Source organism: Mesoplodon densirostris, chromosome 7 (genome assembly GCF_025265405.1).
Source record: "Mesoplodon densirostris isolate mMesDen1 chromosome 7, mMesDen1 primary haplotype, whole genome shotgun sequence".
In the NCBI taxonomy this organism is placed as follows: Eukaryota; Metazoa; Chordata; class Mammalia; order Artiodactyla; family Ziphiidae; genus Mesoplodon; species Mesoplodon densirostris.
In genome coordinates, this window is record NC_082667.1 from 113526029 (window position 1) to 113551707 (window position 25679).

The window sequence follows — 25679 nt, forward strand, 5'->3', positions numbered from 1 at the left end:
CCCTGAGGCATGTGGGATCTGAGTTCCCCGACCACGAATCGAACCTGCATCCCCTGCATTGGAAGGCGGATTCTTAACCACTGGACCACCAGGGAAGTTCCAGTATCATTGCCTCTTATCACTAGCATTGGCGATGCTGACTGGTCAGCTCTTCAGCTGCTCTTTCTCTCTAGGTCCTTCTCTCTCCCCCTTTAAGAGACACAGCTCCATCTGTCTGGTAGAGGCCACATTTTGGCCTGAGTTTCAGTGGACAGAAGTGCTATCTGGCTTGCGTTTCCTTATCTTCTCATCCCTCTGTTCCAAACAGAGAGCCAGGGATATGGAAGAAACGGTGTGTTTGGTGGGAGGGTGGGTGGATGGATGGGTGAATCAGCACCTCCATGTGGAACCATTTGTCGGCGGTGGAGACAGCGGCCTGTGGGGGTGTGGGGAGGTATGGATGGTGGCCGCCGCTGCCCTGCCCCAGGCTCCAGTGCACAGGGACTGCCCGAGCCCTCTTCCGTTCAGATCCTACCTCTGATTAAAGGCCCTGACACGGTATTTGAAGAAATATAAAAAGCCAAGTTCATCTGCTGGGATAGAATTACATTAAGGAGGATGAAATTAAAGGCTTTTCATAGCAAGAGACCTCCAGGATCATTTGATGGAAGACTTTAATTATTTCAAAGTGCTCCCCAAAAAAGACGCTTTCAAAAAGAACTCATTGGGCTTCCCTGGTGGTGCAGTGGTTAAGAATCCGCCTGCCAATGCAGGGGACACAGGTTCGAGCCCTGGTCCGGGAAGATCCCACATGCCGTGGTGCAACTAAGCCCGTGTGCCACAACTACTGAGCCTGCGCTCTAGAGCCCGCGAGCCACAACTACTGAAGCCCGCGCGCCTAAAGCCCGTGCTCTGCAACAAGGGAAGCCACTGCAATGAGAAGCCTGCCCACCGCAAGGAAAAGTAGCCCCCGCTCGCCACAACTAGAGAAAGCTCGTGCGCAGCAACGCAGACCCAAAGCAGCCAAAAATAAACAAACAAATTAATTAATTTAAAAAAAGAGAATTCATTTGGGGAATCACATAAAAACATGATGTGTTTCTCTTTGAGTCGTTACAGCCGTTACTGACCTAGAGTGCTACACTGGCAGCCCACGAAAGGAGGACTTTAGTTCCCTCCCCTGTGTGCTGGTGACAGATGAAGCAAGGCTGCCACCAGGGGAACAGAGGCCAGGGAATGAAGGATGGGTTTAAGGTCCTCCGATTAGACCCCGGGAAGAACTTGAAGCCATTTTACTTGCTTTCATTGACTTGACGTAGACACTTTCTTGGAAGGAAGCTAATGAGTTTCCCTTGCCCTTGGAAGAGAGTGTGACATCTCTTTTGTGAGTTGGGGTGGGAGTGGGGCAGCTGTGCTGTTTCAAGGCCACACAGGGTGGTGCTTCTAGGACCCTGTATCCTATGGCCTTACCATCTTCCCATGGCCAGACTGACACTACTTCTGGGTGCGCTCACTTCTCAAGCTCACCTTGATCCAGGCTTTCCCCAGGGAACACTGGGACCCTAGAGACCCCCAGAGCTCACTAAGTCCATCCCGCTGTCTGAACCCCCATTTGGATCAAATCTCAAGGACTCCAAAGCTGCTGCCCATTCATTGCTTTGGACCCACATGGTCTGGAAACCCTCTTGCTGCACTTCCCGCCCGTTCCTACTTGTCCAGGGCTCATCAGAAGGACGGTAGAGTCACGTAGCCAGAACTTCGTAGGGCCGAAGCAACTAGAACGTTTGCCTTGTGGTCTGCTCTGAAGAGGCATCTGCCTGACATGATTGACAGAGAGCCAGCCCCAGCAGGGGAGACCATGACGGTTCCCGATGTGCCAGTTGACACCTGGAGGCTCAAGGGTCTCCTCCACTGCCCAAGGCCCAGGGCACACTGGTCAGTGGCACCTGGGAGAAATGGGCCAGGTGGAGGTGAAGGCTGGCCCTGTCTGTGCTGAAATTGCCTTGGGAATCCCTGGGCCGGTACCGGGGGTGCATCTGGGCTTATGTGGTTCAGGGTTCACTTTACTGTGGAATCCCCAGGGATAGCGCATAGTAGGTATTTCACTAATATTCACTGAAGTTGGTTGGTGAACGAATATCATGGAACCCAAGTTGATCCAGTCTTTTATTCGTAAGAAATTACGACACTCACCATGAGTCCCCAAACTGGACTTTGAGGGGAGCCTTCACTCTCCTGGTGTTCCCCAAAGGGGAAGCCTGCACAGCATGGTGCAGGGAGAGCCCAGGCGGGGAGTCCTAATCCTGGTTCTCATCCTGCCTCTGCCTGATGCTGGCTTCATGAACTCGGTTGCTGTCCCTGCATCTCCGTGGGCCTCTCTGCAATGGGGTGGGTGCGGCTCCGCTAGTCCCTTCCGGTCCTGGACTTCCCTCTTCTCCCCTCCCTTCTCTACTCCATCCTGTGCCTCCCAGAGCCTCCTGAGCCAGCCTGGGAGACGGAATGGGGCCTGCAGGGCCAGCAGCACGAGCCTCCTCCCTCCGTTTCTACCTCCTGCTTCCCTGTGTAACCGAGGCCTTGTTCATCCTTTAATGATTCACCACATGCAGCCCGGGGCTGCCTGGCAGCTCCCGAAAGCCAAGTCACCTCCTGGGGAGAAAGGCCACCTGTCCCCAAGGGTGGACGCTGCTGAAGCAAAGCTGTCATCACGGCTGCTGCGGCCTTGGTCGCCGGGCCACGGGCAGCATGAGCTTGTAGCTTGGAGGCATCTGCTGGAGCTGCGCACGAGGACCTGGCCGAGCAAAGAGGGTCCCTGGAGAGCCGTTGCCATCTGGCCGCACACTGCCCAGTTCCAACGTGGAATCACTCTTCAGGTCATAACACATTCCTTGAAGAATGCGTGCCGAGGCACACTCCGAAGACAACTCCTCAGCTTGTGTGATGCCAACAATTTGCGGTGCCCCTTAATTCCCCTGGGCCTCAGTCTCCTCATCTGTAAAATGGGCCTGAGAGTGCTCCCGATGGAGATGGTCCGAGGCAAAGTGCGTGAGGGTCCTTTGAAAAGTGCAAAGGGCTATTATCAGCATGTAGCCTTGGGTGCTAAAGGAGCGCTAGGAATGAGGGCACGCTCCATGGAGGGGTGCTGCAAAGGTGGCTCAAGTGTGGGGAGAGACTCAGAGGCTTGGCTGGCTGGTGGGTGGAGGGAGGCTGAGCGGACTCTGTCCTCATCACCCAGCCCTTCATCCGGCATCTCTGGGTGCTGGCCTCTTCCCTGCTTGGAGGAGGCTCTGATTTTTGCCCCAGAAAAGTATCTTCAACCCATGGCACCAGGCCACCCCCAAAACCACCCACTGCTACTTAGCTGCCTTTTCCTGGTAGAAATAAGGAATCTGACTCTTGAAAATCTGTTTCTTTGGTGTTCACTGGGCCCTCTCTGAGCCACATGCCCCTTTGAGTAAGAGCACCCTTTGGGGATTGTGGATTCTCTGAAGCCAGGAACTGTGTTCCCAGGGGTCCTCCTGACAGCATGTGGCCGCGTAGAGAGGGGCTCGTGAAGGCGGAAGCCCAGGATGACATAAAGGTCATCAGCTGCTTCTCAGGGGTTCTGGTCTGTTTCACCAATGGATGGAAGGGGAGGAGAGAGGTGATCAGCTTCAAGGAGGCCTGAGGAAGGCCACCGCATGGCACCTGGGTGGGTCCTGAGGCCTTGGCCATCTCATCAGCTCTTGGGGTGGAAGACTTCTCCAGAGAGGGTGAGAACCCCATGCTCAGTTCTCTCTGTTTCTTCTAGACCATGAAAAATAAATGTGAAGTAAAGAGGGTTTCAGGGAAAGATCTATTCTTCCCTCCGTCCCTTCCTCCTTTCTTAAATATTTATTAAGCAAGCTGTGTAAGCCTTACGATATGCTAGAACGCTGAGGATGAAGAACATGTCTCCTGCCCTCTTAGGACTCACCAACTAGTCAGGAAGATGAAATAGCCATTGAACCGGGCAGTAAAAGCAGGCATGCAGGCACCGATGGGAGTGGCATAGCCATTTAGACTTGAGTGAGCTTGGGAAAGCCTGGTGCAATCAAGGAGGGCAACATGGAGGAGGTGGCCTAGAGCTGGGCCTTGGAGGATCGGGAAGCTTTGGAGAGGTGGGGAAGGTGAAGGGAAACACGTGGTGAGCACAAAACTGGTGCAGGGCAGTGGTTGATGATCTGAGTTTGAATCCTGTCTATACCACTGAATATCTATGTGGCCTTGGACAAGTCACCTTCCTATCTGAGCTTTTGTTTCTTCATATGAAAAGTGGGGACAGTAGCAGTATCTACCTCTGTAGGGTTGTTTGAGGATTAAATGAAATAAAAGAAAAACTATACAGGGCCCGGTTGCTCCAGAATACACGCACCTTCCAAACAGAGGAGCCCTTGTTACTCCTACTATTGCCGGTGTTACGTTCTTCGCTTTGCAGCTGCTCCTCAGCTGCCCTCCGCACGCCCTCTCAGCTTCCCTGCATCTCCCTTCTGGGCCACGTGTGCACCTGGTTATATACTCAGGCCTCTGGCCCATCGACTCTCCCAAACAGAGAAGTTCAGAGCGCCTCAGGCAGGTGAGAATTAAGCCCAGCATCCTTCCTCCTCCCTGCAATTGTCCTCCGAGGCAGAAAGTTTCCCTGCCAGGCCACTGCTGTTTGTATTGACAGCTCCAGCCACCTTTTCCTCCCGGCGTCCCCCATGCTGTGCGGCTGGGGAGCTGGCCTTTTGCTAGGAGAGGCGGGATGCCGTGCCCTCAGAGGCAATATCTGCCCACCCACCTCTGCGGCCTGACATTTTGTCTGCACCAGGCTGGAGGCCTCTGTGCTAATTGGGCCTGTCCCGGCTGTCCTAGTGTTAATCCAATATCATTGAACTTGCAGTTGGACTGGCAAAGCTTTGGTGCTGAGTGCCCAGCACAGAGATGAAAGGCACCTGGCAGTTGTACTGGTGGCAGGGCCACCGTGGGCCCAGAGCAGGGAGCGTCCCTTCCCAACCGTGGCCTAGGAGCCCCACTGAGCTCAGCCTGCGAGTGACGCGGCTGGGAAGGGTTGCCTCTCTCCCTGCCCCGCTGCAGGCTGCAGCCATTCCTCATCACTGCCCGTTACGGGCCCTCGGGCCCTGGGCATCTCGCACCTCTCGGCCTCCGGGGTCAGCAGAGGTGGCCCGGGCGCCAGAGCTCAGCCCCTCCGGAGCGGACCAGCCAGGCCTCCAGTGGCCTGCTCTTTAGCTTAGACAGAAGACTGCCTGACCACTCTGTGGTGTTGTTCTGAGTGTTCCTGAAACAAATCGAAACATGCTTGAGGAAGACCAGTGGACCAGAATCTCTTAAGGTTGCCTGTGCTCCTGGGAGCCCGCTGGGAAGAGGATACGGTCCTGGCTTGGAAGCCACGCTCCTGCCCGTGGTTCTGAGCCAGTAGCCATCTCCAGCCTTCCCTGCGCCACCAGGAAAAAGTGGCCCCCGGAGAGAAGCTGGCGCCTGACTCCTCTTCCAAGGGCGTTGGACTGGGCTCTGGGTGGCTGGGACCCTGTCTCAGGAACTTCAGGTAAGGAAGAAACCCTCTGGGGAGAGAGGTTTTGTTAGGGACCATGAGTCCATGTCGTTTTGAGCAAAAATGAGCTAATGATTTGACTAGCTTTGCCGACTTTAAAATGACTCCAGCTACTTCTGTGCGGCAGCACTGGGGGCTGAGGGGGGCGGGGCTGCAGTCCTGGCTGTGGGGTCTTGGCAGCACCCCTTTTCTCTCTGGACCTGTTGTTGCTTCCTCTGAAAAATGAGAAGCTGTGCCCAGGTGACCTCTGGGCTCCTGGCGAAGAACTCTGGCCAACTAAATAAGACGTGCGTGGGCTAGAGTGTTGGATGGTCTTGGTCTGGGTCCCAGCTTTGTCCCCTTTACAGGCTGCATGACCCCTCTCAGCCTCAGCTCTCTTGTGTGTAGGACAGGAATGGTCACAACACTGGCTTCAGAGGGCTTTTGTGGGAATTGATAGAGACGCACATAGAACGCTTAGCACAGTGTCCAGCTCAGACAGCCCTCAGACCCCGTCAGTGGTCACATCTACTTCCATTGTCATGGTCATTGTCATTATTATCATCATTCCTGCCAGTTCTGATCGCGTTGGCCATGTGGCTGCATGGGGGTTCCGGAGTGCCTCTCAGACTTTAAACTACACACGAGTCACTTGGAGACCTTGTCATAAGGCGGAGTCTGACTCAGGAGGTGTCTGAGGTGGGGCCTGAGCTTCCTCGTCTCTCACAAGCTCCCTGGTGATGCCTCTGCCGCTGTGTGTGGGCCGCGCTCTGGGTGGCCAGGCTGCAGATGGCCGCCACCCCCTGGACGTCAGTGCACAGCGTGGGTGGATGTGGCATCCGGGGCCGGGCCTCCAGGTCGGGTGGGTGCCTCTTAGGGATCCAGGAGGGTGTGAGAAGCCTGGTAGGTTCAGCCGCCCCATCAGCAGAGGAGAGAGGGAGAGAGCAGAGATCTCTGAGGACCGTGAAGTCAGGAGAGTTCTTCCCGGCTGATGTCACGATAGAGGGTTTGAAGATGATTCTTTCCTCAGACTCCTCATGTTCTCCTCACTTAGGGCTGATTGTTCTAATTGCTGCCCGAGTCTCGGGCCTGTGTCTCCAATTACGCTGAAAGCTCTTGGAAGACAAGGGTCTGGTCTCAGTCCTCTTTACCCCCGAGCTCCTAGGATCGAGCTGGGCTTGTAGGAGGCACTCAGGACACATCTGCCCGGAGCCCTGAGCGTGGGGCTTGGTGGGGAGTGGGATGAGGACGGGGGCTTGGGAATCAGGTGGCCCTGCTCCAGTTCAGCACAATCATACATTGCTGTGCAGCAGGCGGGACAGCTCCTGAACTCCCCAGGCCTCATCCGGAAGAATAGGAACGGCAGGACACACCTCAGAGATTTTTTAGGACTAACTGAGATAAACTATGTCAAGGGCCCAGCTCAGAGTGGGCCTTCAATACCCAATTGCTCCCTTTCTCTCCTCCTCATCTCCTTTCTTCACCCATATTCTCAAGCGACAGCACACCCCTCGAATCCTGGGTCCACTTAGAACTATGGGCTCATCCCCAAGGGCTTCCCTAGCTGGCCAGTTCTACCTCCAAGTTAGCGCCGGGCTGTCAAAATAAAGGTCCAAAACTCATCCCTCTTTTCCTAGTCCTCCCCTCCCCCTGCTGCCTGCCGCCTGTTTTTCTTGTTGAAAACTTTGCTCTTTGGGGGATAGCACTTAAGTCACCCTGGGGGTTGGGGGGAAAGCACAGACTGAACTGATGAATCCCGAGCGTCCCCTGAAGCCCCCTGCACTACCACCAGCTGCCCCCAGAGGCCTCCGTGTTCTTGGTGAACAAGCTTTTCTCCGAGGGACCTGGGCACCTTCATTCTGTGTGCTGAGAATGGGGGCGCTGGAGTGCACTTATCTGCTGGGTTTACTGGGGAGTTGATGCTGATGCCTTGTTAATTGTTCCTGTCTGTCACCCCCTTGGAGGTCACACATGGTTTCCTTCACCCTCACACAAAACCTGTGAGACAGGCCGGCTATACCATCCTCATTTTACAGATGAGGAGACTTAGAAGTCACCTGGTTCACCCAGGGACACAATCAGATGATGGCACCCCTGTCATCCGGCTCTAAGTTCAGGGCCTTTTTCCTTGGGTGACAGCTGCCCACAGGACCACCAGCACAATGGTGAGGATTAGAGTCGACCCAGAGCAGTGTCTGTTGGGTGACAGTGATTTCAGAGTCTTCTTGGCATGGAGCTTCATTTAAGATGAAATGCCATCAGCAGGGTAATTATCATTATCAGCATATTTAAAGTGCTTAAATATTTGAGTCCAAGTCAAGCTTCTACAGCTCTCTAAATCAGGGAGGCAGTTACTCCGGGGCCAGGCCTCATAGGACTCTCAGCCCTTCTGTATAAGGAGCAGAGAGAACTGTTTCCTGGGACAAAGGGGGCTCCCTGCAGACAGGGGCCCCTCTCTCCAGAGTGACTTCTGTACACGTGAGCATATGTGTGTGCTTGCATGTATGTGTGTTAAAATCCTTTGGCTTAGGAGGTCTCAGCACATCACACTTGGTCTAGAGTTAGGCTGGTGCACCTGTCACTGATAGTTTTCAATCAGGGACCTGAGAAGCTTTTACCTTTTATTGTTTATTAATAAAGTTAAATTCTCAGCATTAAAACTGTACTGATTTAGCTCTTTTTCAAGAGGGAAATGAAAATGATACATTCCCTAGGTGAGAGAGGGTGGGCTCTGTCAGTAATAGACGGCCCCTGGGAGTGGGGCTCGAGAGCCGCTACGTGAGCCTCTGTCTTCTCTCTGCTGGCGCCGCGGTGTTTGCTGGGGGAGCCCGGCAGAGGCAGAGAGAAAGCATGGCTGGGCTTGGAGATTTTTTGGAGCGAAGAGCCTCAGTTACAGAACATCTACTCATGGGAGATGCAAAAAGATCACTGCAAACCTCTTTGCTTTGCAGCCGAGGGTCTCTGAGCAAGTGCGGGTCGGGGTGGGATGGTGCAGTGGTTTGCAGTGCAGACCTTGGAGGCGGCCAAATGTAGGTTCAAATCCTGCTGCCTCCACTCGCGGGCTGTGTGATGTCAGAGCAGCAGCGACAACTTTCTGAACCCCGTCTCCAAAAGGGGGCTCTTGAGACCCACCTTTCAGTTAGTGTGAGGATTAAGAATGATGATGTATGTAGAGTGCCCGGCGTGGTGCCTGAGACATTGGGAGCCACCTGATAAATGGCAGAAAGTGGACCCTGGTGCCCCGTGTTTGGTGGCACTCTCTCTCTTTGTCACTCTAAGGTGGTTAGAATATTAGTCATCGAACCTGACCATTAACATTTCCTGAGCCCCTACTACGTTCCGGGCCATACTGAGGTCCCCCAGCTCATAGAGGGTGGAGCTGGGATTCAATCCAGAGCCCCCTCCTTCTGGCCATTTGGAGCAGAGGCAGCCTGGAAAGGCCTTGCCTCTAACACAGAGCCTCCTCCTCCCGAAGGGTCTCGCCCCTGGTTAGCCTTTTGCACAGCCTGTCTGCAGGGCCGTGCCCTGGCTTTTCTGGAAAGAGCCTTTCCAGACACAAGACTCTGCCAGCCTGCCAGCCTGCCTTTCCCCAGAGGCACCTCGTCCCCCCGGGGACCATTCAGGGTTGAGTCTGTCAGGCGGAGGACCTGTTGCTACATCTGGAAAACCCACTGATCTGGAGACAGCGGGCTGGGAACTGAAGAGAGATGGGGGGCAGAGTCAGGACAATGAAAGAGGTTTCTCTCCGGAGCTCTCATGAGACCCACTGCCAGGGGTTTATCTCTCCCTCCTCCCTGCCAGGCTCCCTGCCCAGCTCATGAAGCCACCAGGCGGGTGGAGCAGGTGGCCAGACTGCATCACCTCTCATCTCTGGCTGCCTGGGGAAGGGAAATGGGGACCCCACCCCCCCGCCCCTCGTGCCTCGTTAAGCTCAGCCGGGAGCAAAGCCCAGGGGAGAATGGACCAGTGAGCCCAAGGGACCTTGAGTAGCCAAGGAATTAGCTTCCTACCCCCTTCTCCCCTCTGGGACCAAGAGGATGGGAGGGCAGCAGGGGGCCGCCAATGTGGCCAAGATTCCCTGCGAAAGCCCCAGGTCATGGTCCCTACAATGTGTCTGGCTCCTGCTCTGCCTGCTGTGAATTTTTCTCAGAGGTAATCTGCCTGTGAAGTTACAAACCTGGCAATTCCCCACCTGCTCAGAATGGGAGAACTATTTGCATAATTCTTGGAAACATGACAGAACTGCCCGAAGCACAGTAAATCAGCTTTGTAAATTGGGAGGCATAGGTCAAAGTCCTGTTGGTTCTTTGGCAGTTTGTAAAACTGTAGATGGCCCTGGCAAGCCTTGCACGGTCACACCCATGTCTTCCGCCCGTTCCCCTCTGCCCCGAACATTTTTACATTTCTGTTGCTCCACCTAGGCTTACCTTGGGACTGACCTACCCTGAGAGTCCTAGTTCATGCTCTGGATGCCCAAATGCTGCCTCCCCGCTGTGACCCAGGAGGCCAGCTGCCTTGCCCCCTTTGTTTACTCTCCAGGAAGAGGCAAGAGGCTCATCATGTCATAGGGCTCCAGGTTAAGTAGTGGCATAGGGTGTGTTGAAGTGTGTTAGGGCCGTGCCCACACCCCATCACTTAACCTCGCCAGCTTCTGCTGCCTGGTTGTAGTTACTATTCTGAGTTAAGGCAGTTCTGCTTTATTAAAAAAGAAATCCCCAGGGAGGGGTAATACGGTTGGACTGCTGTTAGCCATGGACAATCTAGTGTGAATTAACTAATCTGATGGTGTCCCGTGTGACTGCAGGGTGGGAGGGGCATAAGGTCGGGTGATAATGGGGAGAGAGCAAAGGAGGGGAGCCAAAGGTACTGGAGGACAAGCAGGACCCCTGCTATGCCCCGTTATCTCGTTTGTCTTAAAAATTTTTTAATGTAAACTTTTTCACGGAAGTCTATCAAATATACCCCCAAAATGAAGAAATCATAAGTATACAGCTTTGACTTTTTACAAAGTAGACATACCCTTCTATCCAGCACCTGGATTGAGAAACAGCACCCCCTTGTCCTTCTCAGGCCCCCAACTAGTCGCTTTGACCACGGTCCTGACTCCCAGTGCCTGTTTTGGAACTGGATGAACTGGATGAACGTACAGCATGAGTCTTTGTGTCTGGCTTTCTTTTGTTCAACCTTCTCTTTGTGGGATTCATCCACTGAATGTTCATTTTCATTGCCGTGTTCCATTGTCTGAACATGCCACCCCTTGCTGATTCTATGGTTGATGGATGTTTGGATGTTTAGTTTTTGACACTCATGAACAGTGATGCCTTAAATATTCTTGGACATGTCTTTATTTCTCTTTTTTGTCTTTTATGTTAGATGGTATTCTCCTGGGAACCCTCCTCTGACCTCCAATACCCAGGGGAGCTTAGGTGCCCCTCTGTTTGCCCCCCATGGCACTCTGTAGTGTTTTGTGAGGGCAGGAAGGTTGAACCATGCTATATTCAGCCCTAGGCCTGTGTCTGACACTGAGTAGATTCTCAAAAGCATTGGTTGAACGAGTGAATGAACAAATCTTGCCTACCTCACAGTTTTGCCTGGGGCTGGTCTTGACATCTAAGAGAAGCAGCTTAGGAAAGCTGTGTTGGGGGACCTTGGGGACCAACTAGGCTTCCTCCCTAGAGAGAGTATTGCTCTCTGGACTCTGGGCTCCACCTGAGCCCAGAGAATGGGCCCCCTGAGAATGGGACTGGAGTCTAGGACCATGGTCAGAGGTGTCTGGCTGGGCAGGATCAGACTTTTCCTGGCATTTCACAGAGACCAGACGCCAAGCTGAGGCAAAAGGAGCTTCTGCCCCCTTTGTATCTGAGGACCCTGGTGCCACGGGCCTCCCTGGACATAGGTGTTTGGTGGTCAGCTGGGAGGGAAGAGTCATGAAAAACAGAAGTGAAAGAGAAGACGCAGGAAGGGAGGGAAGTGAAAGAGAGGAGGCAAGAGGGGGACCAGACACACGAACAAACCTTTTTCCTCTCCTTTCCAGAAACAAGGCACAGAGGAGAACCAGATAGGCATGGAGCCCATGCTCTTTGGGGAAATGAGTGACCTCGTGTTTGGGCTGTACTGTTTTCACCAGCAAGTAACAAAAGTGGAAGCAGGAAGTGGAAGCCTGTCTAAATGCAATGTCAGGGTGCCCTGATGGGATGGGCTTTCTTTTTCCCATTGGCACTTGGCACAGGCAGGGTGAGTAGCTTCCTGGGTTCCCTGGCTGAGCAGTGTTGATTGAGCAGGTTATTCTTTATTCATACACCTTTTGCTGAGCCACATAACAAATGTGCTGTAAATTTCAGTGCTTTAGAGAGAGCCTGATGCATAAAACAGGACTACCTCCCCTAATATAATGGAGGCTGATCAAATTCCACATACATCAAAGCCATTTGGGGTGCAATTGCTGTGTTTTGAAGTAGACATTACTTCTTAAAGAAGATCCACACCCAGAATCATTATGTTTTGGCGTGATCTGAGGCTAAAGCTGGTTGAATCTATTCATTTGACTCAGACCAGGTTTTCCCCTAGTGAAGTGTGCCAGGGTGCTTAAATCCTAAACTGCAGAATGCTCCTTCTTTCTCCTGGGTCCCCTTTGCCTGCAGAAGTGCACCTCCCCCAACTCAGTCTATCTTGCTTCCCGTGATGGCATCTAAATCTTCATCTTATGCATTCATTTTTACTAATTTACCAATTAGGTAGCACTTACTATGTGCCAGGCACTTTTCTAAGCTCTTTAAGAGATATTAACTCATTTAGCCTTCACAGCTCTATGAAGAGGCACTTATTTTTTTATTTTTTCTTTTTTTGCGGTACGCAGACCTCTCAGTGTTGTGGCCTCTCCCGTTGCGGAGCACAGGCTCCGTAGTTGTGGCTCACGGGCCTAGTTGCTCCGCGGCATGTGGGATCCTCCCGGACCGGGGCACGAACCCGCGTCCCCTGCATTGGCAGGCGGACTCCCAACCACTGCGCCACCAGGGAAGCCCCAAGAGGCTCTTATTTTTAACCCCGTTTGCCAGATAAGGGAACCAAGGCACAGAGAGGTTAAGTAACACTCTGTGCTGCCTCTCAGTTTGTCTTCTGAAGTGGCATGAAAAGCAGAGGCCGGCCGTTTTCAGGAATTAGAAACAACTCTCGGTGCCTCTCTTAACATCCTCCCTCTCAGAAGTGACCTCTTGACCTTGAAGAGCAGAGGGTCAGCCCCTGGGGAAGAAGTCACCGTCTGTGAAGTACGGCCTGGCTGAATAAGCAGCACCATGGACAGAGGCGCAAAGGGGAACTTGGAGTTCAGGTCAGCAAGGTCAGCTCTGGATGGAAGGATTCCAAGGGCTTGGTGTTCATTTGCTTCATCTTGCTAGACATCCACACCACAGACGCTCCTGGCATCTCTGGGCTTTACGGTCCCTTTTTCTTCTAGTTTTTCCTTCCTCTGTCCTCCACCCCAGGCTCTGCTCTGGTGGTACCAACAGCCGCACAGTTGCCCAGTCTAGAGGCCTTGGAAGTCATCCTGTTTTCCCATTTTTTCATGATCCACATCAGATCACCAGGTCCTGTGAACTCTACCTCCTGAAAAGGTCTCACATGCAAACACCCCTGTCCCCCCACCGGCTCTGTCTTCCTTCAAGTCACCTTATCTCTTGTCAGGACTTCTACATCAGCCATCCAACTGATCTCCCAGACTCCAGAGGCAACCCCTCTAAAACTACTTTTTTTTTTTTTTTTTTTTTTTTTGTGGTACGCGGGCCTCTCACTGTTGTGGCCTCTCCCGTTGTGGAGCACAGGCTCCGGACGTGCAAGCTCAGCGGCCTTGGCTCACGGGCCCAGCTGCCCCGCGGCATGTGGGATCCTCCCGGATCGGGGCATGAACCCGTGTCCCCCGCATCGGCAGGCAGACTCTCAACCACTGCACCACCAGGAAAGCCCCCTCTAAAACGATTTTTGAATTGTAGTCAGAGTGATCTTTCTATTTTCTTTTTATAATTCTGATTTCGTCACCCCTTTACCTAAAACCATTCAATGGCTCTTAGAATAAAATTCACACTTCTTAGCATGGCTGCCAGAGCCTTGGATGACCAGGTCCTGCGTCCGTCTGGGCGTCAGCTCTCACTGCTTTCCCATCCCTAAAGGTCCCTATTTCCTCTCCCTTTAGGCCATGTGTGTGCTGTTTCCTCTCCCACCCCTCCCCTTCCCTCTGGCTGATCCCAACTGATTGTTCAGGTCCTCACTTAGATGTCCTTTCTTCTGAGGAGTCCTCTCTGACCCCCTCCCCAAGCCTGGCTTGGGGACCCCTTCCCAACGTTCCCGTGGCAACCAGGCAACAGTTCCTCCATGATAACACCATGCACTTGGTGTTTGAATTTGATGGCTACCTGTGTGTTTATCTGCTTTGCACAGTGTCTTGTGTCCCTACTACCAAGGAGAGAGCTGATTTGTGGAAGACAGTTAAACAAAACAAAACAAACAAAAACATTTTAATGAGGAAGTGCTACCTACCATGAAAAGGGCATTGCTCCAGCAGCCAGGAGACTCGGGTTTTAGAACCTGCTCTGGCACAAATTCTTGACCTCGAGGAAGTCACTTTCCGTCTTTGAGCCTCATTTTGGTGTCTGTGAGTTGAGGAGCCTGCGCTAGGTGATCTCCCAGGTCCCTTGTGGCTCCGAGATTCTGGATGCGTCTTCTGCATCATGGCTTTGCTTTCTTAGTCTCCCTCAACTTTCCAGGCTGTGAGCACCCACCCTTCCCACCCCTCCTTCAGGATGTGCTGATAAGCGGAGCTTGGCTCCCTGCCTTCAGCTGGGCTCAGGCGCAGCCAGTGGCGGCCTTGGGTTCTCCTTGAATCCAGGACAAGAATGCCTTGAAATTCTCTGATGTCCTTCTCACCTCATCCTGTTTGCTGTGAGAACCCTGTAAGTAGGATGCTTCTGATACTGCCTCTGTCTCCGATCAGTAGGAAGGTGTGGCATCTACATGTTCCTGAGGCCACCCTTCCCCCAGCAGCCCTGGGAGACTCCTGGTGGCCACAGCCTTAGTCAGCACTGTGAGTGTTTAATCTCAGTACCCACTTACTGTTCACGTGTTTCTCATGGTCATTCAGCACATCTGTCGAGCACATACTACATGGCAGGCATTGTTCTAGGTGCTTGGACACATTAAAGAACAAAGTAGACGCGGCTTCCCTGGTGGCGCAGTGGTGAAGAATCCGCCTGCCAATGCAGGGGACACGGGTTCGATCCCTGGTCCGGAAAGATCCCACATGCCACGGAGCAACTAAGTCCGTCTGCCACAACTACTCAGCCTGTGCTCTGAGAAGCTTGCGCACCGCAACAAAGAGTAGCCTCTGCTCTCCGCAACTAGAGAAAGCCCGTGGGCAGCAATGAAGACCCAATGCAGCCAATGCATACATACATATATACATACATAAATACAAAGTAGACAAAATCCCTGCTCTCGGGAGCTTACATTTTTGCAAGCATGTGTAGGAGTAACCCATACAAATAAGAAACGTCCTGGATAAGTAAATTATATACGTTAGGAGGCAGTGGGTGCTGCGTAAAGAAAGGGAAAGTAGAGCAGGGAGGATAAAGCCTCCTGGGACTCTGAGATTTCAGTCAAGACGTGAAGAAGGAGAGGGCGTGTGTCAACTTTTCTGGGGGAAGAATGTTCTAGGTCCCCAAGTGGGACCATGCAGGGGGCGCGCAGGGCACCGAGAGGACACGGCGTTGCCTGGCAGGGCGCCATGCCTGGTGCACGCAGGCCCGCCACGTGTTTGCTGGCGATCGGAGCACAGGCTGCTGGGCCTGTGGCAGACAACACTGTTTGCCTCCTGGCCCATCGCATGTTGGCTTTGTGATCCTTGGCAAATTACTTTGCTGTGTTTCTGCTTCTTCATCTTTGCAGGTGGGCCCAGACCCAGGCCTCATGGGGTTGTTGTGGGACTTGATGAAGTAACTACATGGAGGGGCCGGCTCGCCACACACGCATGGCGTGTGCAAGCCCAGTAACGCTGGCTCCCGGCATGCCCTTCCCCTGGTCTTTGGACAAGGCATTTATCTTCTCTGAGCCTCAGTTTCCACTTCCAGAACACAGATGATAGTTATTCCTGTGCTGTCTGCTGCCTAGACTTTACTAACCATCACGTCCTACAATGGGGATAATAGTGCTTTAAACGTATCAATAGATGACGGGTTTCCAGGGGCAGGGGTTGTGTGTGTGCACAGACGTGTGTGAATATACATGGGTACGACTGCATGTGCATACAGTTCGGCAGGACACAGGTGGGTTTCTTTTTCTTTTTTTTTTTTTTTTTTTGCGGTACATGGGCCTCTCACTGTTGTGGCCTCTCCCGTTGCGGAGCGCAGGCTCAGCGGCTGTGGCTCACGGGCCCAGCCGCTCCACGGCATGTGGGATCCTCCCGGACCGGGGCACGAACCCATGTCCCCTGCATCAGCAGGCGGACTCTCAACCACTGCACCACCAGGGAAGCCCCCACAGGTGGGTTTCTTATCCTTCATGGATGCTTCAAGGACAAGGGCCCTGTATTTTTACACAAGACCTCATGCCTCCCACACATGAGGTGCTCAGTCGATCCTTGTTGAATGAATGAAATAGTGCTGATGAAATGCTCTCTGCTGGAGGAAATGTGTGGGTCGAACTCAGCAGGGCTGTTTGCTTCCAGGTAGCAGGGATGGGGTGCCATCATGAAGAATATTTAGAATATATTTATTGAGGGCTTAACTATGTACCGGGCACTATGCTAAGCACTTTACATGCGTTTCTCACTTAAAACTGCCAACAGCCCTGCGAGGTAGGTACAGTTATTATCAGGATTTTATAGATGAGGCACCTGAGGCTCAGAGGTCAGTGTCTCGATCATGGCTAGTAAGTGAAGGAGACGGGATTGGAACCCAGCCTTCCGGAGGTAACGCACTTGCCTGCTACTCTGATGGCTTCCCAAAGTGTCACTGCACCTTTCCACGGTCTGATCTTTCGTGAGGCGGGGAGGAGGAGGAGGAGGAAGAAAGCTGTTCTTTCAAGCAGGCCAGGTGGAGAGTCCGACTATAAAGTCACTTCCCAGGTCATTGGCAAACGTCCCCAGTTGTGAGGGAGAAGGTGAAGGGGTTAGCCTTTTTCTTGCCTGCAGTAGCCAGTGCAGATGGTCAAAGACAAGGACTGCCGACTGCTGTGTACCTGAGTTTGTCCTTTTCCTTTTGGTCTCAGAGCGTGTTGAGAACTTAGTGGAGCTGTGTGAGCCCTGGGCCGCATGTTTCCCGTTTAGATGCCTAAAACCTGAGGATATGTGTGTATGTGTATGTATATGCACGTATGGTATATGGTATATGGTATGGTATATAGTATATGCACGTAGGGTGTATATCTCCATCCTTCAAGACCAGTGTAAGGGTCTCTTTCCGACCATGCCTGGGCAGCACTGAGCGCCCTCTGCCTCATGCCAGCCCTGCCTTATACCTTGACTCTGTGACTGCACTTCCCAGCCTGTGCCTGGCGACTGATGTCTGTGCCTGTTTCCCCTTGAAAGAACGTCTTGTGTCATAGTAGCTTTCTTTCCGCTTGCAGCTGATGACTAGTGAATGCATACTCAGCATGGAGATGAACAAATGAATGAACAAGTGACTGGTCTTCATGCCACCAGCCTGGGTGAGGCCATTATCTACCCCAATCACTCCTGGGTGGGGAGGTTTACAACAAAGAGGCTGCCTTCCTGTGGGGCGGGACGCCCAGCCACGGCCCGGAGCGATGCTGGACCTCCTTGGCCTCCAAGCTCCTGTGGGCACACCAGGCTGCGTGGAGCTGCCCCGGATACTCTCCCCTTCCCCTCAGCTGGGCTGGGCGGCCAGCTGTGGTCGTCTGGAAGAGCTCTTCTTCTGGAGCCATCCCCATCTGGCGCCTGCGTTCCTTGCCCCTGGCCTGCTGGCTTCTCCTTGGGTCTGAGCGGAGAAGGAGTGTTAGGATGTTGCTCTTCCACATTTTAACGTGTTCCACGCCTGCTGTGTCCCCCTGTGCTCAAGTTCCGGGCAATTACCCTCCCGCCGTGTTTCGTTGCTGAGCATGGCAGGTGGGCCTTGTTTGTAATTCACTTGCACCATTAACACTGGGTTAGCACCATAAGGGTGACTGATCAGCTCAGTGCCCCCAGCCCCAGATGCCAGTTGATAGCAGGATGTTAGGTTGGCTTGGGGGGTGAGGCATTTCAAAGCTGTCCTGATCTGCTTTCTCCAGTTGAAAGCGATAAGAGGCTTAATCTGTTGGCAGTCACAGAGTACTCACAATCGTCCACACTAATGGGAAATCTGTACCCAAATACCAGTCCCCCTGCATCATGGGGATTTGGTTGTGGACAATAATAGCAATCATCATAATAAGAGTTCTCAATAATCTCAGTAACAGAACCGTCACTGAGCACTTGCTATTTGCAGGCGTACTGCTAAGATTGCAGCTAATCTTTGAAAGCAACCTTAGGAATATCTAACATTTTCTCCATTTTGTGGTTGGGGAAACTGAGGTTTGGAGAGGTTAATCACTTGCCCAAGGTCATAGCTAAGTAAGTAGCAGAGCCCAGACTCAGGGATCTCGGTCTAACGCAGGCACAAAGCCTGTGCTGCTAACCACTGGCTTACCCTGCCCTCCTCTGGGATGAATGACTTAAGTTTTGTGAATGGAGGTGGGGGCAGGGGAGAGATCCCCAACTTGACATCCTAATTATTTTTTTTTAAGATACTAAGGTGAGTCACTGAGTGGGGGGATGATGAGTAGGATTAAAACACCCTCCTTAGGTTCACTTTTATTAATTAATCAATCATACATTTATTGAGCTCCAACTAGGTGGAAAACATCGTCCTAGCTGTTTTACAGAAAACAAAGGTAAATCATTTATCCATTCAGTAAATCTGAGAGATGGGGAGTCAGAGATATATTCTAGAACAAAAGACAGGGAATGAAATGTTGGGGGTGAGGGTGCAGGAGGGAAGAGTTAAACAACCGCAGATGTCTGATTTAGGAAAAACACTTTCCTTACTTTCTGCTTATTGAAACATGATGGACAGTTGGCAAAATCTTGTGAAACAAGGGTCACATATAACATCCCCTTTGATCTTTGAACAACCCCGTGGAAAAGACAGAGCAAGTAGCATGTTTTCAATTTTCTGGGAAACCGAAGCCCAGAGAGATTTTAGGACCTGACCGTGGTCGTGCAAAGAATAGGTGGTAAGCCCAGATTGAGACACCGGCCTCCTGACTCCAAGTCCAGACTTTTCTAGAATCACTCCCGTTAGAGCCCAGCATATGGGCTGGGCCCCATCCAAGCTTGGTGCTATGTGTGGTGCCCCATGTCCTACTGAGGCTGCTTCTGGAGCTGCCTGGGACTCTGCTTTCCTTGCAGATCCAACGCTTGGCTGCTCAGAGACTTTCTTTTCCCGTTTGTGGGAAAATCTAGGGCCCTAATGTTCAGGCCGTATGGGGTCCACTCCCTTCAGGGTTGGCTTCCCTGCATTCACATCCCCTCACACGCAGCTAAGTACCCATTAACTTGCCTCTCTGCTCTTCAGGCCACCTGGCACACCCTGGTCACATCAATTTCCTTAGGCACAGCTCTGGTCCTGGCCCTCCTTTGCCCAGAAACTTTCAATGGCACTTTATTGCCTGGAGGATAAAGTCCAAGCTCCTTAACCTTGGCATTCAAAGCCTTCTAGAATCTGACCCCAACACTTATCTCTCCCTGGGCCCCTCGGACAACATGTGCTCCTGCCAAGTTGGTCTGGTCACTGTCCATTGGACACCTCTTGCCTTCCGCAGTGACTGCCTGGAAGGTCTCCCTTCCTGCGCAGCACGTGCCTCAGGGCTCAGCGTGTGTCCAGCATCTTCCGAGAATCTTACTACAACCTTCTGGGCCGCGGGAGGCCTTTCTATTTCTGTCTTCCCAGCACTTCTTCCCATTTGGTGACAAAGGCTGTCTGGCCACGGAACAGCTGCTCCATTGCTTTCTTGCATCATGAGTTTACAGGTGTGCTGCTTAACTTACTTTTCCCACAAGGACATCTGACTTTTCCAGTAAGTTCCTTGAGGGCAGTCAGCATATCTGAGAATTTGCACAGCCCATTAGTACCCAGCACAGAGCCGGGTGGGCCCAGAGTGTGCAGAGATGCTGGTGCAGTGCAGCAGAGTTGCCAGGATCTGGGAGTGTGCCTCACCCAAGTGGTACTCACAGCTTGTCTGTCTCCTTCTGGCAGCTGGAGCTGGGCTTTCGTGCTTACGTGCCCCTTCACCAAGGGCCCTGTGGTGGGGGAAGTGTTGAGTGCAGGGACAGCCCCTTTGCTAAGCTAAGGAAGTCAAGGATTTCCTGAAAGTCACCCTGAGAATGTGCAAAGGGAGGTGAAAAGCCTTCAGCCTCCGAACTTCAACCCAAAGACTCTGCTGGCTCTGCCTCTGGTTTCTGTGACATCCCCAGGCCACGACAGAGGAAAGGTGGTGGGGCTTTGACAGGCTGGGTGAGAGCTTCTGTGGCCTGTGACTAATGCAGAAGCCCAGGGTGGCTCCTGGAGAGGGTGCTGTCTGTATCCCTGCCCCCCTCAGAGATTGGCTCAACATAGAGGGCCCCCCCATCCTCCTCCTCATCTCTCCTTCCAAGGGAGGACCCTCCTCTCACCCAGGACCTGGGATCCTGCTAAGAACCAGAGCTGTGAATGTGTTTGAATGTGTCGGGGGGCAGGGTGGGTAAGCATGGAAACTGCAGGTAGACTTGGGGGCAGTAGCCGTGGAGGCAGCGGGAGAGGAGGTGCTGGGGTTAGACTGTAGCTGGGAGGGGACTGTGCCTCGGGAACACTCTCCACAATCACCTCTGAGCAATGGCTCAGCTCTTGCTCTCCTGGCAGCCAGAGCACCTGGACCAGTGACGGGTGGTCCAGAGAGGCTGTGAGGGACCTGAGCAGGCCCAGCAGTCACTGAGCACTTGAACCTGAGGTGTGATTAGCCTCCCTCTATAGAGGAGGGGGCCCAGGCTCAGGGGTTAAGTAACAGGTCCAGGTCTTGGAGCCAGTCATTGAGAAAGCTGGGATTCTATATTGTTTTTAAAATTATTAACTAGATTTCTTAATTGAAAAAGCCATCCAACCTCTTAGCTTAAAATGCAAACGGTAGAAAACACTTTAGAATAAAAAGCAAGTCTGCCTCCTACCCCAACTGCAGTTCTAGAACCTTCTCTGCAGGGGGCAGCTGGCCAGCCGCAGTTTCTGCCCTCCGCTCCACGCAGAGCCGGGTGCCAGGCGTTTCGCAGGCGGATGCCTATCAGTGCTGATGGAGCTGGGTGCGGGCAAGGCCTGAAGGGGACTCTGTGTGGGCTCTTAGGCAGTTCCCAGAGGTTGTGTTGCGCTTGGGCGACACCAGTGGAATAAGTCTATCACTTTGCAATCTGCAGGGGACACCACTTAGTTTGCTATGGATCTTTATGGTGCAATATCTAGCTTTCCTATCTTCTTGACCCCCGCCCTTCTCCCACCCCTGGGAGTGCTGGGAGAGAGGGGCCAGTCCTGGGCCTCCTTGAGGAATGCGTGAACCTTGGGATAGCTGCCTTCTCACCTGCTCTGGCTGGGACTTTAAAAAGACAGGGCCTCTTAGTTGCGGCATGCAGACTCTTAGTTGCGGCATGTGTAAGACCCGGTGCAACCAAAATCAAGTTAAAAAAAAAAAAAAAGACAGGGCCTTACTTTCTGCCAATGATGTCTGAGACACCGAAAAGGTCAGTGTGTACATGAGGTGACCGTGTGGGTGAGATGGATCCAGGCCAAGGGAAGGGAGCTCATGGCTGTGACCCAGATGCTCTCAGGCCAGGACTTGCTTCCTTATCAATAACAGAGCACTTTCCTCTGGCTCTGACCTCAGTGAGGCTGGAGATTATCTGCATCCCATCATCTGTGAGTCTACAATAACCCGTCTCTGGCTATAGATGGCTAAATGCAGATACATCTCCCACCCCCATCCTTGTCTTCTCCAGGCTGCATAACCCAGCTCTTCCCACTTCTCTTTATGGAAGGTTGCAGTGTACATAGCCTCACTCCAAGGCTTCTGCAGGGCAGCCCCTTTCCTCCGAAACACGCAGACAGATCCCGATCAGGGGAGGGAGGGCTGTATTTATATGGAGGTAATAAGAATGCTGTCCTTAAAAGCAGTTTCTCTCTGCATCTTTCTCCCCACTCACTCTCTTCCTCTGTGGATGCTCCTTCAAAGTCCCCCCGCTCTAAATGTGTTACAAATGGCTCCAGCACTGAGCTATTTTCTTTCGAAGCCTTGGCTCACATGGTCTTTGCTAGGAGTTTGGCTCCCCAGGGCCCAGCCCGGTGGCCTCAGGTAAATGCCAGGGACATTTTTCATCGTCCAGAGCCAGTCTTGCCCTCCACATCCGACCCAGTGGTCCTCTTCCCACCTCTCCTGGCTCACCTCGACTGGTGATTAATTCTGTATCTTCTCACCTCTAACCACCTCCTTTGTGGCAGAGAGGAGATTTGGATGCTCTGGCCTCCTCACCTTTTCCGTGAAGGATGCTGGGTCCAGCATGAGGTTCAGGATGGTAATCGGCTTTAGATGCAGAGCCTTGTCCTAGACTTAGGGACAGAGAGAGATTGGGGACGCCTAATGAGAGAGACTTACATAAGTGCAACAGACACGTAGAGAAGATGCACTCGGCTTTCCATCCTCGTGGGCTTCCTCCCATTTCCGACGCTAATGGCGCTGCATCCCACCAGAGCCTCTCGTCTCCTGTGCTGTGTTATTTCCTCTGTCTGGCTCTGCTCTCCCCTGCTCCCCCCTGCCCCCTTCAAAGGACCTGGCTGACTCAAGTCAAACATTTCGTCCTCAGCAGAGCCCTCCCCTCCGGCCACATGAGGACCCCGCCACACACACTATAGCAGCCTGTACTTTTCCTCTATCATTTGTCATTATGGCATCTAGCTCCCTGGATACGGATTAATATCTCCTCCCTAGACTCTAAGATCCACCAGGGCAGGGACTGTATCCTAGGGCCTGGACACTGCCTGCCACAACAGAAATATTTGTTGAATGAATGAAGTGTAAATCATGTAGCAGTATTAAGTCTATTTATATGTTTTGGCCAGTCTGGCATAAAGGAACAACAAACACCATTTCTCTTAGAAAGCACCTCACTCACCTGCAAAGTAATTCTCCAGCCATTGTCTCCTTTGAGCCTCTTAGCAACCCTGTAAGGTAGATGGTGGGAGTGTAATTTCCCCATTTCACAGAAGAAGAAATGGAAGCTCCAAGAGGTTAAGAGATGGGCCCAAGGTCACACGGCTCTCCATGTCCGGCCCCTGCCTTTGCTCCTGTGCCACGCTGAGTCTAAGTGAGGAAGGAGAGCTGACTCTTCGGGGAAAGCTTCTGGATGGGGCTGACTTGGAGCAGCATTTTGGAGGTGAGGGGACTGTGGATTAATATTAGCAAGAGGCGTGGCAGGTGGTCTCATTCGGAGAAGATGTGGATGAGGTCTAGGGTGCCTAGGATGGGATGAGAGAGTGACAGGAAGTTGCATTCACTGATTGCATTACACCTGAGATCTCTTGCAACAGCTTTTCAAGGGAAGCCTCATCACCCATGGTTTATAGTTGTGGAAGTGAAGCTCTCAGAGGTTAAGTAACCAGCTTAAGGATGCATAGTGACAGCCGGGATTGGAAACCGGAGACGTCTGCTCTGGCCCCTGGAAGGGGAACATTGTTTAGAGGTGGACTGAGGGATTTGGTCTGAAATATACATGGGAGGTGGTTTGGAGAGGAAGCCAGACTGGGGATCCCCCATGGCTCACTCATTAGTGCCGGAGAATTGGGAGCAGCTTCCCTAGTCGCACGTCCTGAGTGCTAGCAGGTACGTGCAGGGACCCTGCTCCCTGAATGTCCACCCCTAAAGTCAGGCCCGGGCAGGACCAGCCCCTGTGCTTCAAGGTCACCTTTGTCGATGTGACCTTGGCAAGTCCCACTCGACCTCTCCACCTTTGGGTTCCTTGTCTGCCGGGGTTGAGGGGGCAAATGAGGGTCTGCCTCGCAGCGTTCTGGGGAGCAGTGCGTCTAAAATAGTACTTTGCACATAGAAAGTAAATATTTAGTAAATGTTATCTGTTATCATAAAGTACAATTCCTAGAAATGCAGAATCTCAGAGCTTAAAAGAACCTTGGAGATCATTGGTCTGATTCCCTCATTTTACAGAATGAGAAACTGCGGCTCAGAGAGGCTCAGAGCAGCTCAGAGCTAGTGAACACCTAGGCCCCCGACTCCCAGGACAGGATCTGAGTCTGGGCATCGCATGCTTGTTGCCAGGGAGACAGGATGCTTACGCATACTGCCCAGCTGTATCAGGTCACGGAGGATGACTCTCCCCAAGGAAGCCACAGGGCCTGGGGTGCTGCTCCTCTGCCCTGGCCACCCCGCTGCCTTCATGTGCCATTCAAGCTGCTGGCTGCTGTTGGGAGTTTCTCTCTGTCAGAGTAGTCAGAAGGGCAGAGAAGCCCACGTCCATTTGTCTCGAGGAGCCTGGAGCGTCCTGAGGAGTAATCAAGATCTTGTTGCCTAGAGCTGAGAGAAAACCTGTAATTGATCTGGCTGCCCCTCTGATTTCCTCTTGCCTCTTGCCACCAAGCACTGTCTGATGGCTGTCAGCCTCCTCTCGGACCCACCCTGGAAAATCACGATTAATGGTGTAATAGCCCTATGGGGGCGAGAGAGACCAGCGGAGGGACTGTTGACAAGTCAGGAGAGGAGAGGCCATCTAGCACAACTGGGCCGGGGAGTCCAGGCACCGTTCACCGCGGAACACAGGGCCTGTTGCTGGAGGTGCCTGTCTGTGCCTGTTAACCAGTGCTGGTCGGGAGTCAGCACACATTTGTGGAGCTTCTTCTTGGGATAAGCATCATAGCAAATGTGTCAGGAAGATACAGGCCTGAGTGAGATGCTCCCCTGCCTTCCAGGAGCGTATGGTCTGGAATAGAGAGAGGGCATAAATACATACAAAGTTAAATAGCCATTCATTCATTCGTTCACGCATTTGTCGATGTTTGTTCGTAGCTGCATTGCACCAGGCACTGTTCTAGGTGCTGGGGGTATAGCAGTGAATAAGAGGGAGAAGGCCCTGTCCTCGTGGGGCTTCATTCAAAATACAAGCACCAGAGAGTCAGAGACATTGAGGTCTGAAAGAGACGTGAGCAGATCTTCTAGCTTGAGGAAGCTGAGGAGTCTTGAGATCCTGAAAAAATGGAAATTAGGTTCCCCCTCTGGAGAAAGTGGGGACCTCTGATTTCTGGTGTTTGGGTCCAGAAACATCCCAGGCAGGTAAATGATAAAGCGGAGATGACACCTGAGAAGCCTCGACCCCCAGTCTGATTCCACAGCATGTCTTTCAAGCGCTCACGGGGCAGCGTGCAATCAGCGTGCGGTGAGATGCTGCCTGTGCAGGTGAAAGCTAGAGGTTCAGAGCAGTAGAGCTGAGCTTGTTCGGTGGGGGAATTGCACCTGGACTGTACATTCCTTATGGACAAGGACTCTGAAAGTAACCCACAAGGAAATAGTTCATGCCCACAGAGCCTCTTCCACATACACTACCTGATTGGATTCTTTCATTATTTCAACAGATATTTTTTGAGTACGTACTATGGGCCAGCCTGTGCTAGGCACTGGTGATGCAGGTGGAAAATTCTAATGTGTTCCCTGCTCTCCTGGTGCTCATCACTTTGTGAGATAGGCATCGATATTCCCATGTTACCAATGAGGAAATGGGCTCTGAGGGGTGGAGCTGCTCCGGACATTCCCTCCATAAGGGCCACAGCAGATCCGACCTGGCCTCCCTCCACGCCGGGCCTTCATCTGCACTTGTTAGGATTGTCATGGCTGCTCTAGGATGTCAAGAACAGCGTCCTCAGTTGCATGGCAAAGTTCTGTTTTTAGACTCTGCCTTTTGCATTACCTAAAACACAGGATCGCAGACCGGCTCTGTTTAGGTGGGGACTGTCAGAGACCCTCAGAAATCAGAAGCCATATTTTTATGCCCACTTTGGACTTCAATTCTGCCAGTCAAGGAGGCTGGGATTTGTGATTGCACATGGTTAGACCCTTG